The 17,666-nt window shown below is 37.3% G+C and overlaps 1 long non-coding RNA gene across 1 annotated transcript in view; it reads left to right on the top strand.

The window, feature by feature from the left end:
• Positions 1 to 17,666, top strand: part of LOC127968395 (uncharacterized) — a 114,743-nt gene that overhangs the window by 33,710 nt on the left and 63,367 nt on the right. The window lies entirely within an intron of this gene.

The following is a 17,666-nucleotide window of genomic DNA, read 5'->3' as shown; positions in this document are numbered from 1 at the left end:
ATTAGCATTTTTGTGATAATTCATTATAACTCTTGACCACAAGGTGGCGCTGCCACCAAGCTTTTTGAGTACATTCAGGGCATGGAGCCGAATATTTTTGTAATTATTTGCGAAACGATACGATGCTGCGTTGAAAAAATACAGCATTTTAAAACATAATTCAAAATGGCCGACGCCTAAAATGGCTGACACGGGAAATTTGCATATCATACGACTCGACATGACTCACTGAATCTAAAGAGACCAGTTGTGTGATTTTTGGCCAAACCATTCAGAAGATATAAGCCAAAATATGCATTTTTCATATCTCCTGACCACTAGGTGGCGCTGTGTCGAAACACTGCAGGTAGTCTCAGGTCATGCTTATTAACACACTCACCAAGTTTGGTCTCAATATGCCAAACCGTTGCTGAGATATAGCCTCAAGTGCATTTTTGCGTGCTTTTCGTCAAATTTGTTTACGTGTCATTCGACAATGGTTGGACGAATCAACTTGAATTCCATAACTTTTTGCCAGCATGGTCTGAAGATGATCTGAGCCAATTTTCGTGGCAATCGGACTAACCGTCTAGCACGAGTTCGAAAAAGTAGGTTTTTCGAAAAATTGAAAATAGCGAAAAAACTAAACCTTGCGATTTTTTAATTTTGGGGTTCATTCGACTTGGCATGAGCCAAGGATTCAGAGGAAAAAAGAATTTCCATTTTCTGGCTTACGGTTCAAAAGTTATTAGCATACAAACATTGAAAGTTTGGACAAGTGGTGGCGCTAGAGAGTAGGAGTTAGAGACTTCAAATTAGCTATAGTTAATGTTGGGACTGTCCTCTATCAGTGTGCCAAATTATACAACTTTCCCGCAATCGGTTCTATGGGCTGCCATAGACTTGCGGCGGAAGAAGAAGAAGAAGAATAATAATAATAACGCCAACGAAAACAATAGGTGCCTACGCACCTTCGGTGCTTGGCCCCTAAATATAGCTGCAAGCAGCAATAACGGGGCCAAGCACTACAGAAGCAAGCTTCAGACGAATGGCAGGAATGAGTATTTAAGACAGTTTTAAGATTATTTTAGGCAAAATGGCTTGAAAACAATAAACACAACAACTAGTAATAGGATTTATTTGCTTATCACGTGTAACCAATAGGTGGCGCTTTTACCAAATTAGTTTGGAAAGGTCAGTGTGAGGTGACGATGACACATACAAAGTTTGGTGCAAATATGTCAAAGCTGTGCAGAGATACAGCCTCAAATGCATTTTGGCACCCTTCCAGCAGTTTCGTTGATGCGCTAAATGAGAACCGCTTCGTATATCGATACGAAATCTATAACATTTTGCCAAAATGGTCTGACGATGATCCACGTCAAATTTGGTGAAAATCAGACAAACGGTCTAGGAGGAGTTCGAAAAAGTAGGTTTTCAACATTCATCAAAATGGCGGACAGGAAGTTCAGCCAAATAAAAAAAACTTTATATCTATTTTCCCGTCGTGACCCAAGGAGTCTATGAAGACCAGCATCATGTCAATACCCAGATTTATTCAAAAGTTATTAGCCTTTATGTAAATTGAGTTATAACTTTTGACCACTAGGTGGCGCTGTTTCAAAATATTTTGAGTACCTTCAGGGGATGGTGTTGTTGACACATTCTGAGTTTCGTAATATTACACCAATGCATTTGTTTAGTATAGCATTTTATTTCACAAAACTGTATTGAAGTCAATAAGAATTTCATGTTTTGTTCTATTATAGCGCCACCAAGAGGCTCAGTCCCACCATTTTTTTTATGTTTGCTCAGAGTGAGCCCATACATATGTGTGTCAATTTTGGTGAAAATATCTCAATTCACTTCAGAGTTATGGGCATTTATATGAAAAAGCATGTAAAAATTGACTGACTCTTGACTTTGATTGAATATTACTACCCCTTACTATCAATATTTTGGCATTTGGGCATTGGCGTATAGCTATCGACCTATGTTTCCGAACTTCTGACGGTGGTTTCGTCTCGATCAGACAAGCGGTTTCAAAGATATAGCCAGATGTTTTTTAAGCGCTAAATCACAACGCTACACAAACCGTAAGGCGAAACCTAGAATGTTTGGTATCGTTGGACTCGGTAAGGTTTCAGGAGTCCAATTTGGTGAGTCTCGAGAAAATAAGTCGACCACACCCAAGGTTATAAGCATTTAAATAAGGATGATCACCACTAGGTGGCGCTGTTTCGAAACTTCTCACGCTCCTTCAGGACATTGTACTGATGACCCATACCATGTTTCGTAACAATCCGTTGATGCGTTCTGAAAATACAGCATTTTAGCACAAAATTCAAAATGGCCGACAGTCAAAATGGCCGAGATGGTAAAATTGGATATCAGTCGACTCGGCATGTTGCCCTGAATCTAACAAGACCAATGTTATGATTTTTGGACAAACTGTTTAGAAGTTATAAGCAAAAATAGCAATTTTTCATATCTCCGGACCAGTAGGTGGCGCTGCGCCGAAACGCAGCAAGTAGCCTCAAGTCATGCTTGTTATGACATGTACCAGGTTTGGTCTCAATACGATAAATCGTTGCAGAGATACAGCCTCACGACTCTTTTTGTAAGCGTTACGTAAAATTTGTTCGAGCGTTTATCGAAAACGGTTTGACGAATCAATTTGATTTGCATAACTTTTGGTCAACACTGCCTGAAGATGATCTGGTTCAATTTTTGTGTGAATCGGACAAACCGTCTAGGACGAGTTCGAAAAAGTAGGTTTTTGAAAAAAATCTAAATGGCGGCCATATTTCTATGACAGAAAATGACTTCATAGGGTGCAATCGAATTGGCATGAGCTCAGAAATCAGAGGAAAAAATTATTTTGTTGATTGGGCTTACGGTTAAAAAGTTATTAACAATATTAAAGTGAAATTTCGGACAGTTGGTGGCGCTAGAGGGAATGTCTTAGACACACCAAAATTGGTGTACTTAATGTTGGCACTGTCCTCTATCAGAATGTCAAACCAAAACAACTTTCCCGCATTCGGTTCTATGGGCTGCCATAGACTCCCAGTCGGAAGAATAATAATAATAAATATAGCTGCAAGCAGCAATCACGGGGCCAAGCATTCCAGCGGCAACATCAGGAGCTAAACAGACCAAATGCAACAATGAATAATGAAATTAATAATTGCATGATTGTAATTGAAATGGCTGAAAATCGTTCCACAGCGAGGAGCTAAGCATGGCATGGAGCATCAGACCAAATGCAACGAGTAAGAAAAGCAATTATTGGAAGAGTGTAATTGAAACAGCCAGTAAAACTCCAGTAAAATGATGCATTATCATTTTTGGAAAATAGGTGGCGCTGTAATCAAATCGCTTTGTTGTGTTCTGTGGGAGGTGACAATGTTGTGGGCAATTTCTTTCAAAATACTTACAGACCTTTAGGGCAATGAGTCGAACATGCCCACCGAGTTTCGTTCCGATCGACTTCCATTAACCTTGTCAAATAGGTGCTTAAAGTTGTTTGGCCAATGGCGGCCATGTTTTTTAAGATAAGTGAAATTCCTCATAGAGCACTTGTGCCACATTGGGCCATATCAATTTTCAAGTTGATTGGATCAACGGTTGCTTAGTTATAGCCATTAGATTTTTTTTCATCCTGTAGCGCCACCAAGTGGCAGATATGGAAAAAAATAATAATAATTTGACTAAAGTTTTTGTTCATGCATATGAGTTCTGAGTTTGGTGAAGATATCTCATTTTGTTCCCGAGTTATAGCCTTTTTCGTAAAATTGGTCCACGAATTTGAATGTTTTGGGTCACCTGGTTTTTTGTTCAGTCTTGATCAAACCACTGCAATAATATTCTCTGGACTCTCTAGATCAATAATTTTCAAAAATATGTTGCATTTTGTCCTTTGGTTAGCTATAAGAGGTCATTTAGGAAAGGGCCGTGGCCACATGTAACCTAAAGCCTATAAAACTGAAACAAAAACTCAAAACTTTATGAAACTTGGTTATAACATGTGAAAGATGACCCACCAAGCATGCAAAGTTTCATTAAGATCAAAAATAGCTGGTGCTATAACAGTTAAACAGGCCTAAAAAACAAAAGATTTCTGTTGTGAATGGCATTAAACTGCACAAAAAAGGGGTAATATAATCACACATGCATTAGATCTGTATTTTTTCTAAACAATCATGCAAAATTTAACAGAGATTAGGTAAAAAAGAACACTGTAATATTTATAAAGCTTCAAAACCCAGTGTTAAATAAGAAATTGCAATTATAACCACTAGATGTCACCGGAAGACCACTAATGAGCTCACTAAAGACTAAAACATAACAGTTTATGGGCTTGTTGAGGGATTCATCTAGAAAAAATGTATATTACTATTATTTAATATTACTGTTCAAGCATTTCAGATCACATTGAGTCAAAGTTTACCAATTTATTCATACAGATATATCTAATGTTTATAATTATGCCAGATTATGATTGCAATGAAACCTGAAAAATGACATAGAAGCCCATAAAAACAGAAGACTTGCAATAGGTTTTATCACCCATCATTTATTTTAATTATCTATATATATAACAAAATGTGTGCATCTGTGTGTGGGTTTAAGCATGCTTATTGAGTATTAATATAGTAGTTTAAACATTTCATGTTTGTGTGTGTCTGTAATTCTGTTCTATTCTTTTACTGTCAGCCATATCTAGGTTATTTAAAATCAGTACAGTACTATTATCTAGACTGTGAAATTATACATAAATTGCGTATGCTTCTTTGGAATGAAATTAAGACAACATATAACAGTTATAAAGGTTAAAGAGACAGTGTTGTATGATAAATTGCATTTACGACCACTAGATGTCACTGGAAGACCACTAATGGGCTCACTAAAGACTAAAACATTACAGTTCATTGTCTCGATGATTGATTAATCTAGAAAAATATATATTACTATTATTTAATATTACTGTTCAAGCATTTAAGATAACATTGAGTGAAAGTTCAACAATTTATTCATACATGTATATCAAATGTTTACTATTATGTCAGAATATGAATGCAATGAAACCTGACATAGAAATGTAAGAAAAGAAGTCTTTCTGTGAGTTGTGTGTCACCTATAATTTATTTCAAATATCTACATACAACAAAATGTGTGGGCATGTACTTCTCTCTCTGTGTGTGTGTGTGTGTATATGCAGAGATAGAGCCTCAGACTCATTTTGTGAAGATGCCTGACATCTGAAGCAGCGCTGTACAAAAACGGTTTCGTCTATTGACACGAAATCCATAACTTTTTGTCAGCACGGTCTGAAGATGATCTGATTCAATTTTGGTGAAAATCAGACAAACGGTTGAGGATGAGTTTAAAAAAAAAGGTTTTCAACATGAATCAAAATGGCGGACAGGAAGTTTTGCTTAATATGACATAATTGGTATGTATGTTGTCGGCATGTCCCAAGGAACATTTTGAGACATGTTTCATGATAATAGGCTAATGCAATCAAAAGTTATTAGCATTATTGGAAATGTAATAATTAGCGGTTATTGATTGGTTTATTACTCTTGACCAATAGGTGGCGCTGTGACCAAAATGATGTGGCGTGGTCAATGTGATGTGACAATGTCACATATTAAGTTTTGTGTAAATATCTCCAACCTTTGCAGAGATACAGCCTCAGATGCAGTTTGGCATCTTTCCAGCAAATTTGTTGGTACGCTAATTGAAAACGGTTACGTGTATCGACACAAATTCCATAACTTTTTGCCAGCATGGTCTGAAGATGATCCAAATCAAATTTGGTGAAAATCTGAGCAACGGTCTAGGAGGAGTTCGAAAAAGTAGGTTTTCAACATGAATCAAAATGGCGGACAGGAAATTTTGCCAAAATTGACAAATGGGGTATCGGTGTTCTCGGCATGACCCAAGGAATCTATCAACATCAGCTTTGTTACAATAGGCTAATGTATGCAAAAGTTATTAGCTTTTTTCGAAAAAATCGTTATAACTATTGACCACAAGGTGGCGCTGCCCCCAATTTTTTTGTGTACATTCAGGGCATGGAGCCGGACATTTTTGTAATTATTTGCGAAACGATACGGAACTTCATTCTTAAGATACAGCAATTTACAACTAAATCCAAAATGGCCGACGCCCAAAATGGCCGAATTGGGAAAATTCGGTATCATTCGACTCGGAATGATGCACTGAATCTAAAGACACCACTTTTGTGTTTTTTGGCAAAACCGTTCAGAAGTTATGAGCAAAAACATGCATTTTTCATATCTCCTGACCACTAGGGGGCACAGCGCCGAAACACTGCAGGTAGTCCCAGGGAATGGTTGTTATAAGACCCACCAAGATTGGTCTCAATAGGCCAAACCGTTGCGGAGATATAGCCTCACGTTCACGTTTGCGTGCTTTTTGAAGAATTCGTTCATGAGCTATTCGGAAATGGTTTGAGAAATCAACTTGAATTCCATAACTTTTTGCCAGCATGGTCTGAAGATTATCTGATTCAATTTTCGTGACAATCGGTGCAATGGCCTAGGACGAGTTCGAAAAAGTAGGTTTTACGAACAATTGACGATAGCGAAAAAACTAAGCCTTGCGATTTTTGAATTTCGGTGTCCATTCGACTCGGCATGAGCCATGGAATCACAGGAAAAAAGAATTTTCATTTTGTGGCTTACGGTTCAAGAGTTATTAGCATCAAGTTTTTGAAAGTTTAGACAATTGGTGGCGCTAGAGAGTTTGAGTTAGAGACTTCAAATTTGCTACGGTTAATGTTCAGACAGTCCTCTATTAGTGTGCCAAATTATACAACTTTCCCGGAATCGGTTCTATGGGCTACCATAGACTTGGGGTGGAAGAAGAAGAATAATAATAATAAATATAGCTGCAAGCAGCAATTACGGGGCCAAGCACTCCAACGGCAAATGTAGTAGCTAAGCATCGCATAAAGCATCACACCAAATACATTAATGAGCAATAACAGCAATTTTGGAATTATTGTATTTGAAATGGCAAAAAAAAAAACCCACCAATACCACCTCTAGTAGCATGATTACTTGGTTTATCAAGCTTGACCAATAGGTGACACTGTTATAAAATCAATTTGGTGTACTCTGTGTGACTTTTCAATGACACACACAAAGTTTGGTGTCAATATGCCAAAGCATTCCAGGGATACAGCCTCAAGTGTCATTTTCTCATTGTGCCTCAAATTCGTCGATGTGGTATGCGAAAACGGTTTTGTCTATCGACTCAAAATCCATAACTTTGAATCAGTATAGCCTGAAGATCATTTGATTCGAATTTGGTGAAAATCGGACATACGGTTGATGAGGAGTTCGAAAAAGTATGTTTTCAACATAAATCAAAATGGCGGACCGGAAGTTCAGCTTACCGTGGTATATTTGGTATCTATGTTATCGGCATAAGCCAGGGAATATTTTGAGCCCAGTTTCCTTCAAATAGGCTAATGCATTAAAAAGTTATTAGCATTTTAAAAAGTGTAATTACTCATGGTTAATGAATGGTTTATTACTCTTGACCAATAGGTGGCGCTGTTACCAAATTTATGTGGCATGGTCAGTGTGAGGTGGCGATGACACATACAAAGTTTGGTGCAAATATGTCAAAGTGTTGCAGAGATACAGCCTCAAATGCATTTTGGCACCCTTCCAGCAAATTCGTTGATGCGCTAAATGAGAACCGTTACGTATATCGACACAAAATCCATAACTTTTTGCCAGCATGGTCTGAAGATGATTCACGTCAAATTTGGTGAAAATTGGGCTAACGGTCTAGGAGGAGTTCGAAAAAGTAGGTTTTCAACATTAAGCAAAATGGCGGACAGGAAGTAAGGCCAATTTTCACATTATTGGTATCAATACTCTCGGCATGACCCACAGAATATAGCGAGACCATTTTAATTTTAATAGACTAATTTATTCAAAAGTTATTAGCATTTATGTGATATTTCATTATAACTATTGGCCACAAGGTGGCGCTGCCACCAAACTTTTTGAGTACCTTCAGGGCATGGAGCTGAATATTTTTGTAATTATTTGCGAAACGATACGATGCTGCGTTCAAAAAATACAGCATTTTAAATCATAATTCAAAATGGCCGACGCCTAAAATGGCCGACACAGGAAAATTGGATATCATTTGACTCGACATGACTCACTGAATCTAAAGAGACCAGTTGTGTGATTTTTGGCCAAACCATTCAGTAGTTATAAGTCAAAATATGCATTTTTCATATCTCCTGACCACTAGGTGGCGCTGTTTCGAAACACTGCAGGTAGTCTCAGTTCATGCTTGTTATAATACACGGCAAGTTTGGTCTCAATATGACAAACCGTTGCCGGGATATAGCCTCACGTGCATGTTTGCGTGCTTTTCGTCAAATTTGTTTACGTGTCATTCGACAACAGTTGGACGAATCAACTTGAATTCCATAACTTTTTGCCAGCATGGTCTGAAGATGATCTGAGCCAATTTTCGTGGCAATCGGACTAACCGTCTAGGACGAGTTCGAAAAAGTAGGTTTTTCGAATAATTGAAAATAGCGAAAAAACTAAACCTTGCGATTTTTGAATTTTGGGGTTCATTCGACTTGGCATGAGCCAAGGATTCAGAAGAAAAAAGAATTTTCATTTTCTGGCTTACGGTTCAAAAGTTATTAGCATAGAAACATTGAAAGTTTGGACAAGTGGTGGCGCTAGAGAGTTGGAGTTAGAGACTTCAAATTTGCTATAGTTAATGCTGGGACTGTCCTCTATCAGTGTGCCAAATTATACAACTTTCCCGCAATCGGTTCTATGGGCTGCCATAGACTTGCGGCGGAAGAAGAAGAAGAAGAAGAAGCAGAATAATAATAATAACGCCAACGGAAACAATAGGTGCCTACGCACCTTCGGTGCTTGGCCCCTAATAATAATAAGAACGCCAACAAAAACAATAGGTGCCTCGCACCTTCGGTGCTTGGCCCCTAAATATAGCTGCAAGCAGCAATCACGGGGCCAAGCATTCCAGCGGCCACATCAGGAGCTAAGCATATGTAGCATCAGACCAAATGCAACAATGAATAATGAAATTAATAATTGCATGATTGTAATTGAAATGGCTGAAAATCGTTAATAAAAGTTCCACAGCGAGGAGCTAAGCATGGCATGGAGCATCAGACCAAATGCAACGAGTAAGAAAAGCAATTATTGGAAGAGTGTAATTGAAACAGCCAGTAAAACTCCAGTAAAATGATGCATTATCATTTTTGGAAAATAGGTGGCGCTGTAATCAAATCGCTTTGTTGTGTTCTGTGGGAGGTGACAATGTTGTGGGCAATTTCTTTCAAAATACTTACAGACCTTTAGGGCAATGAGTCGAACATGCCCACCGAGTTTCGTTCCGATCGACTTCTATTAACCTTGTCAAATAGGTTCTTAAAGTTGTTTGGCCAATGGCGGCCATGTTTTTTAAGATAAGTGAAATTCCTCATAGAGCACTTGTGCCACATTGGGCCATATCAATTTTCAAGTTGATTGGATCAACTGTTGCTTAGTTATAGCTATTTGATTTTTTTTCATCCTGTAGCGCCACCAAGTGGCAGATATGGAAAAATAATAATAATTTGACTAAAGTTTTTGTTCATGCATATGAGTTCTGAGTTTGGTGAAGATATCTCATTTTGTTCCCGAGTTATAGCCTTTTTCATAAAATTGGTCCATGAATTTGAATGTTTTGGGTCACCTGGTTTTTTGTTCAGTCTTGATCAAACCACTGCAGTAATATTCTCAGGACTCTCTAGATCAATAACTTTGAAAAAATGTTGTATTTTGTCCTTTGGTTAGATAACATTTAAACAAGCCTAAAAAACAAAAGATTTCTGTTGTGAATGGCATTAAACTGCAAAAAAAAAAGGGGTAATATAATCACACATGCATTAGATCTGTATTTTTTCTAAACAATCATGCAAAATTTAACAGATATTAGGTAAAAAAGAACACTGTAATATTTATAAAGCTTCAAAACCCAGTGTTGAATAAAAAATTGCAATTATAACCACTAGATGTCACCGGAAGACCACTAATGAGCTCAGTAAAGACTAAAACATTACAGTTTATGGGCTTGTTGAGGGATTCATCTAGAAAAAATGTATATTACTATTATTTAATATTACTGTTCAAGCATTTCAGATCACATTGAGCCAAAGTTTACCAATTTATTCATACAGATATATCTAATGTTTATAATTATGCCAGATTATGATTGCAATGAAACCTGAAAAATGACATAGAAGCCCATAAAAACAGAAGACTTGCAATAGGTTTTATCACCCATCATTTATTTTAATTATCTATATATATAACAAAATGTGTGCATCTGTGTGTGGGTTTAAGCATGCTTATTGAGTATTAATATACTAGTTTAAACATTTCATGTTTGTGTGTGTCTGTAATTCTGTTCTATTCTTTTACTGTCAGCCATACCTATGTTATTTAAAATCAGTGCAGTACTATTATCTAGACTGTGAAATTATACATAAATTGCGTATGCTTCTTTGGAATGAAATTAAGACAACATATAACAGTTATGAAGGTTAAAGAGACAGTGTTGTATGATAAATTGCATTTACGACCACTAGATGTCACTGGAAGACCACTAATGGGCTTTGCAGAGATATAGCCTCAGACTCATTTTGTGAAGATGCCTGACATCTGAAGCAGCGCTGTACAAAAACGGTTTCGTCTATTGACACGAAATCCATAACTTTTTGTCAGCACGGTCTGAAGATGATCTGATTCAATTTTGGTGAAAATCAGACAAACGGTTGAGGATGAGTTTAAAAAAAAAGGTTTTCAACATGAATCAAAATGGCGGACAGGAAGTTTTGCTTAATATGACATAATTGGTATGTATGTTGTCGGCATGTCCCAAGGAACATTTTGAGACATGTTTCATGATAATAGGCTAATGCAATCAAAAGTTATTAGCATTATTGGAAATGTAATAATTAGCGGTTATTGATTGGTTTATTACTCTTGACCAATAGGTGGCGCTGTGACCAAAATGATGTGGCGTGGTCAATGTGATGTGACGATGTCACATATTAAGTTTTGTGTAAATATCTCCAACCTTTGCAGAGATACAGCCTCAGATGCAGTTTGGCATCTTTCCAGCAAATTCGTTGGTACGCTAATTGAAAACGGTTACGTGTATCGACACAAATTCCATAACTTTTTGCCAGCATGGTCTGAAGATGATCCAAATCAAATTTGGTGAAAATCTGAGCAACGGTCTAGGAGGAGTTCGAAAAAGTAGGTTTTCAACATGAATCAAAATGGCGGACAGGAAATTTTGCCAAAATTGACAAATGGGGTATCGGTGTTCTCGGCATGACCCAAGGAATCTATCAACATCAGTTTTGTTACAATAGGCTAATGTATGCAAAAGTTATTAGCATTTTTCGAAAAATCGTTATAACTATTGACCACAAGGTGGCGCTGCCCCCAATTTTTTTGTGTACATTCAGGGCATGGAGCCGGACATTTTTGTAATTATTTGCGAAACGATACGGAACTTCATTCTTAAGATACAGCAATTTACAACTAAATTCAAAATGGCCGACGCCCAAAATGGCCGAATTGGGAAAATTCGGTATCATTCGACTCGAAATGATGCACTGAATCTAAAGACACCACTTTTGTGATTTTTGGCAAAACCGTTCAGAAGTTATGAGCAAAAACATGCATTTTTCATATCTCCTGACCACTAGGGGGCACAGCGCCGAAACACTGCAGGTAGTCCCAGGGAATGGTTGTTATAAGACCCACCAAGATTGGTCTCAATAGGCCAAACCGTTGCGGAGATATAGCCTCACGTTCACGTTTGCGTGCTTTTCGAAGAATTCGTTCATGAGCTATTCGGAAACGGTTTGAGAAATCAACTTGAATTCCATAACTTTTTGTCAGCATGGTCTGAAGATTATCTGATTCAATTTTCGTGACAATCGGTGCAACGGCCTAGGAAGAGTTCGAAAAAGTAGGTTTTACGAACAATTGACGATAGCGAAAAAACTAAGCCTTGCGATTTTTGAATTTCGGTGTCCATTCGACTCAGCATGAGCCAAGGAATCACAGGAAAAAAGAATTTTCATTTTGTGGCTTACGGTTCAAGAGTTATTAGCATCAAGTTTTTGAAAGTTTAGACAATTGGTGGCGCTAGAGAGTTTGAGTTAGAGACTTCAAATTTGCTACGGTTAATGTTCAGACAGTCCTCTATTAGTGTGCCAAATTATACAACTTTCCCGCAATCGGTTCTATGGGCTACCATAGACTTGGGGTGGAAGAAGAAGAATAATAAATATAGCTGCAAGCAGCAATCACGGGGCCAAGCATTCCAGCGGCAACATCAGGAGCTAAGCATATGTAGCATCAGACCAAATGCAACAATGAATAATGAAATTAATAATTGCATGATTGTAATTGAAATGGCTGAAAATCGTTAATAAAAGTTCCACAGCGAGGAGCTAAGCATGGCATGGAGCATCAGACCAAATGCAACGAGTAAGAAAAGCAATTATTGGAAGAGTGTAATTGAAACAGCCAGTAAAACTCCAGTAAAATGATGCATTATCATTTTTGGAAAATAGTTGGCGCTGTAATCAAATCGCTTTGTTGTGTTCTGTGGGAGGTGACAATGTTGTGGGCAATTTCTTTCAAAATACTTACAGACCTTTAGGGCAATGAGTCGAACATGCCCACCGAGTTTCGTTCCGATCGACTTCCATTAACCTTGTCAAATAGGTGCTTAAAGTTGTTTGGCCAATGGCGGCCATGTTTTTTAAGATAAGTGAAATTCCTCATAGAGCACTTGTGCCACATTGGGCCATACCAATTTTCAAGTTGATTGGATCAACGGTTGCTTAGTTATAGCCATTTGATTTTTTTTTCATCCTGTAGCGCCACCAAGTGGCAGATATGGAAAAAAAATAATAATTTGACTAAAGTTTTTGTTCATGCATATGAGTTCTGAGTTTGGTGAAGATATCTCATTTTGTTCCCGAGTTATAGCCTTTTTCGTAAAATTGGTCCACGAATTTGAATGTTTTGGGTCACCTGGTTTTTTGTTCAGTCTTGATCAAACCACTGCAATAATATTCTCTGGACTCTCTAGATCAATAATTTTCAAAAATATGTTGCATTTTGTCCTTTGGTTAGCCATAAGAGGTCATTTAGGAAAGGGCCGTGGCCACATGTAACCTAAAGCCTATAAAACTGAAACAAAAACTCAAAACTTTATGAAACTTGGTTATAACATGTGAAAGATGACCCACCAAGCATGCAAAGTTTCATTAAGATCAGAAAATAGCTGGTGCTATAACAGTTAAAATGGCCTAAAAAACAAAAGATTTCTGTTGTGAATGGCATTAAACTGCAAAAAAAAAAAGGGGTAATATAATCACACATGCATTAGATCTGTATTTTTTCTAAACAATCATGCAAAATTTAACAGAGATTAGGTAAAAAAGAACACTGTAATATTTATAAAGCTTCAAAACCCAGTGTTGAATAAAAAATTGCAATTATAACCACTAGATGTCACCGGAAGGCCACTAATGAGCTCACTAAAGACTAAAACATTACAGTTTATGGGTTTGTTGAGGGATTCATCTAGAAAAAATGTATATTACTATTATTTAATATTACTGTTCAAGCATTTCAGATCACATTGAGTCAAAGTTTACCAATTTATTCATACAGATATATCTAATGTTTATAATTATGCCAGATTATGATTGCAATGAAACCTGAAAAATGACATAGAAGCCCATAAAAACAGAAGACTTGCAATAGGTTTTATCACCCATCATTTATTTTAATTATCTATATATATAACAAAATGTGTGCATCTGTGTGTGGGTTTAAGCATGCTTATTGAGTATTAATATAGTAGTTTAAACATTTCATGTTTGTGTGTGTCTGTAATTCTGTTCTATTCTTTTACTGTCAGCCATATCTAGGTTATTTAAAATCAGTGCAGTACTATTATCTAGACTGTGAAATTATACATAAATTGCGTATGCTTCTTTGGAATGAAATTAAGACAACATATAACAGTTATAAAGGTTAAAGAGACAGTGTTGTATGATAAATTGCATTTACGACCACTAGATGTCACTGGAAGACCACTAATGGGCTCACTAAAGACTAAAACATTACAGTTCATTGTCTCGATGATTGATTCATCTAGAAAAATATATATTACTATTATTTAATATTACTGTTCAAGCATTTAAGATCACATGGAGTGAAAGTTCAACCATTTATTCATACATGTATATCAAATGTTTACTATTATGTCAGAATATGAATGCAATGAAACCTGACATAGAAATGTAAGAAAAGAAGTCTTTCTGTGAGTTGTGTGTCACCTATAATTTATTTCAAATATCTACATACAACAAAATGTGTGGGCATGTACTTCTCTCTGTGTGTGTGTGTGTGTGTGTGTGTGTGTGTAATCATGCTTATTGATTATTCATATAATAGTTGAACCATTTCATTTCTGTGTGTGAGTGTCTGTGAGCCTATTCTCCATGTTAGACAATGGCACACACAAGTTTGGCTTAATTACAACAAAGCTTTGCAGAGATATAGCCTCAGACTCATTTTGTGAAGATGCCTGACATCTGAAGCAGCGCTGTACAAAAACGGTTTCGTCTATTGACACGAAATCCATAACTTTTTGTCAGCACGGCCTGAAGATGATCTGATTCAATTTTGGTGAAAATCAGACAAACGGTTGAGGATGAGTTTAAAAAAAAAGGTTTTCAACATGAATCAAAATGGCGGACAGGAAGTTTTGCTTAATATGACATAATTGGTATGTATGTAGTCGGCATGTCCCAAGGAACATTTTGAGACATGTTTCATGATAATAGGCGAATGCAATCAAAAGTTATTAGCATTATTGGAAATGTAATAATTAGCGGTTATTGATTGGTTTATTACTCTTGACCAATAGGTGGCGCTGTGACCAAAATGATGTGGCGTGGTCAACGTGATGTGACAATGTCACATATTAAGTTTTGTGTAAATATTTCCAACCTTTGCAGAGATACAGCCTCAGATGCAGTTTGGCATCTTTCCAGCAAATTCGTTGGTACGCTAATTGAAAACGGTTACGTGTATCGACACAAATTCCATAACTTTTAGCCAGCATGGTCTGAAGATGATCCAAATCAAATTTGGTGAAAATCTGAGCAACGGTCTAGGAGGAGTTCGAAAAAGTAGGTTTTCAACATGAATCAAAATGGCGGACAGGAAATTTTGCCAAAATTGACAAATGGGGTATCGGTGTTCTCGGCATGACCCAAGGAATCTATCAACATCAGATTTGTTACAATAGGCTAATGTATGCAAAAGTTATTAGCATTTTTCGAAAAATCGTTATAACTATTGACCACAAGGTGGCGCTGCCCCCAATTTTTTTGTGTACATTCCGGGCATGGAGCCGGACATTTTTGTAATTATTTGCGAAACGATACGGAACTTCATTCTTAAGATACAGCAATTTACAACTTAATTCAAAATGGCCGACGCCCAAAATGGCCGAATTGGGAAAATTCGGTATCATTCGACTCGGAATGATGCACTGAATCTAAAAACACCACTTTTGTGATTTTTGGCAAAACCGTTCAGAAGTTATGAGCAAAAACATGCATTTTTCATATCTCCTGACCACTAGGGGGCACAGCGCCGAAACACTGCAGGTAGTCCCAGGGAATGGTTGTTATAAGACCCACCAAGATTGGTCTCAATAGGCCAAACCGTTGCGGAGATATAGCCTCACGTTCACGTTCACGTTCACGAATTATTTTCGAAGAATTCGTTCATGAGCTATTCGGAAACGGTTTGAGAAATCAACTTGAATTCCATAACTTTTTGCCAGCATGGTCTGAAGATTATCTGATTCAATTTTCGTGACAATCGGTGCAACGGCCTAGGACGAGTTCGAAAAAGTAGGTTTTACGAACAATTGACGATAGCGAAAAAACTAAACCTTGCGATTTTTGAATTTCGGTGTCCATTCGACTCGGCATGAGCCAAGGAATCACAGGAAAAAAGAATTTTCATTTTGTGGCTTACGGTTCAAGAGTTATTAGCATCAAGTTTTTGAAAGTTTAGACAATTGGTGGCGCTAGAGAGTTTGAGTTAGAGACTTCAAATTTGCTACGGTTAATGTTGAGACAGTCCTCTATTAGTGTGCCAAATTATACAACTTTCCCGCAATCGGTTCTATGGGCTACCATAGACTTGGGGTGGAAGAAGAAGAATAATAAATATAGCTGCAAGCAGCAATTACGGGGCCAAGCACTCCAACGGCAAATGTAGGAGCTAAGCATGGCATGAAGCATCACACCAAATACATTAATGAGCAATAACAGTAATTTTGGAATTATTGTAATTGAAATGGCAAAAAAAAAAATCATAATGCCACCTCTAGTAGCATGATTACTTGGCTTATAAAGTTTGACCAATAGGTGGCACTGTTATGAAATCAATTTGGTGTACTCTGTTTGACTTTTCAATGACACACACAAAGTTTGGTGTTAATATGCCACAGCATTCCAGAGATGCAGCCTCAAGTGTCATTTTGTCATTGTGTTTCAACTTCGTCGCTTTGGTATGCGAAAACGGTTTTGTCTATCGACACAAAATCCATAACTTTGTGTCAACATAGTCTGAAGATCATCTGATTCGAATTTGGTGAAAATTGGACATACGGTTCATGAGGAGTTCGAAAAAGTAGGTTTTCCACATAAATCAAAATGGTGGACCGGAACTTCAGTAAACACTGGCATATTTGGTATCTATGTTATCGGCATAAGCCAGGGAATATTTTGAGCCCAGTTTCGTTGCAATAGGCTAATGGACTAAAAAGTTATTAGCATTTTAAAAAGTGTAATTACTCATGGTTAATGAATGGTTTATTACTCTTGACCAATAGGTGGCGCTGTTACCAAATTTATGTGGCATGGTCAGTGTGAGGTGGCGATGACACATACAAAGTTTGGTGCAAATATGTCAAAGTGTTGCAGAGATACAGCCTCAAATGCATTTTGGCACCCTTCCAGCAAATTCGTTGATGCGCTAAATGAGAACCGTTACGTATATCGACACAAAATCCATAACTTTTTGCCAGCATGGTCTGAAGATGATTCACGTCAAATTTGGTGAAAATTGGGCTAACGGTCTAGGAGGAGTTCGAAAAAGTAGGTTTTCAACATTAAGCAAAATGGCGGACAGGAAGTAAGGCCAATTTTCACATTATTGGTATCAATACTCTCGGCATGACCCACAGAATATAGCGAGACCATTTTAATTTTAATAGACTAATTTATTCAAAAGTTATTAGCGTTGATGTGATATTTCATTATAACTATTGGCCACAAGGTGGCGCTGCCACCAAACTTTTTGAGTACCTTCAGGGCATGGAGCCGAATATTTTTGTAATTATTTGCGAAACGATACGATGCTGCGTTCAAAAAATACAGCATTTTGAAACATAATTCAAAATGGCCGACGCCTAAAATGGCCGACACAGGAAAATTGGATATCATTCGACTCGACATGACTCACTGAATCTAA

The sequence above is a fragment of the Carassius gibelio genome, chromosome B11 (assembly GCF_023724105.1).
Source record: "Carassius gibelio isolate Cgi1373 ecotype wild population from Czech Republic chromosome B11, carGib1.2-hapl.c, whole genome shotgun sequence".
Lineage (NCBI taxonomy): Eukaryota > Metazoa > Chordata > Actinopteri > Cypriniformes > Cyprinidae > Carassius > Carassius gibelio.
Note: the sequence above shows the minus strand (reverse complement) of the source record. Positions and strands in the feature narration are given on the sequence as shown.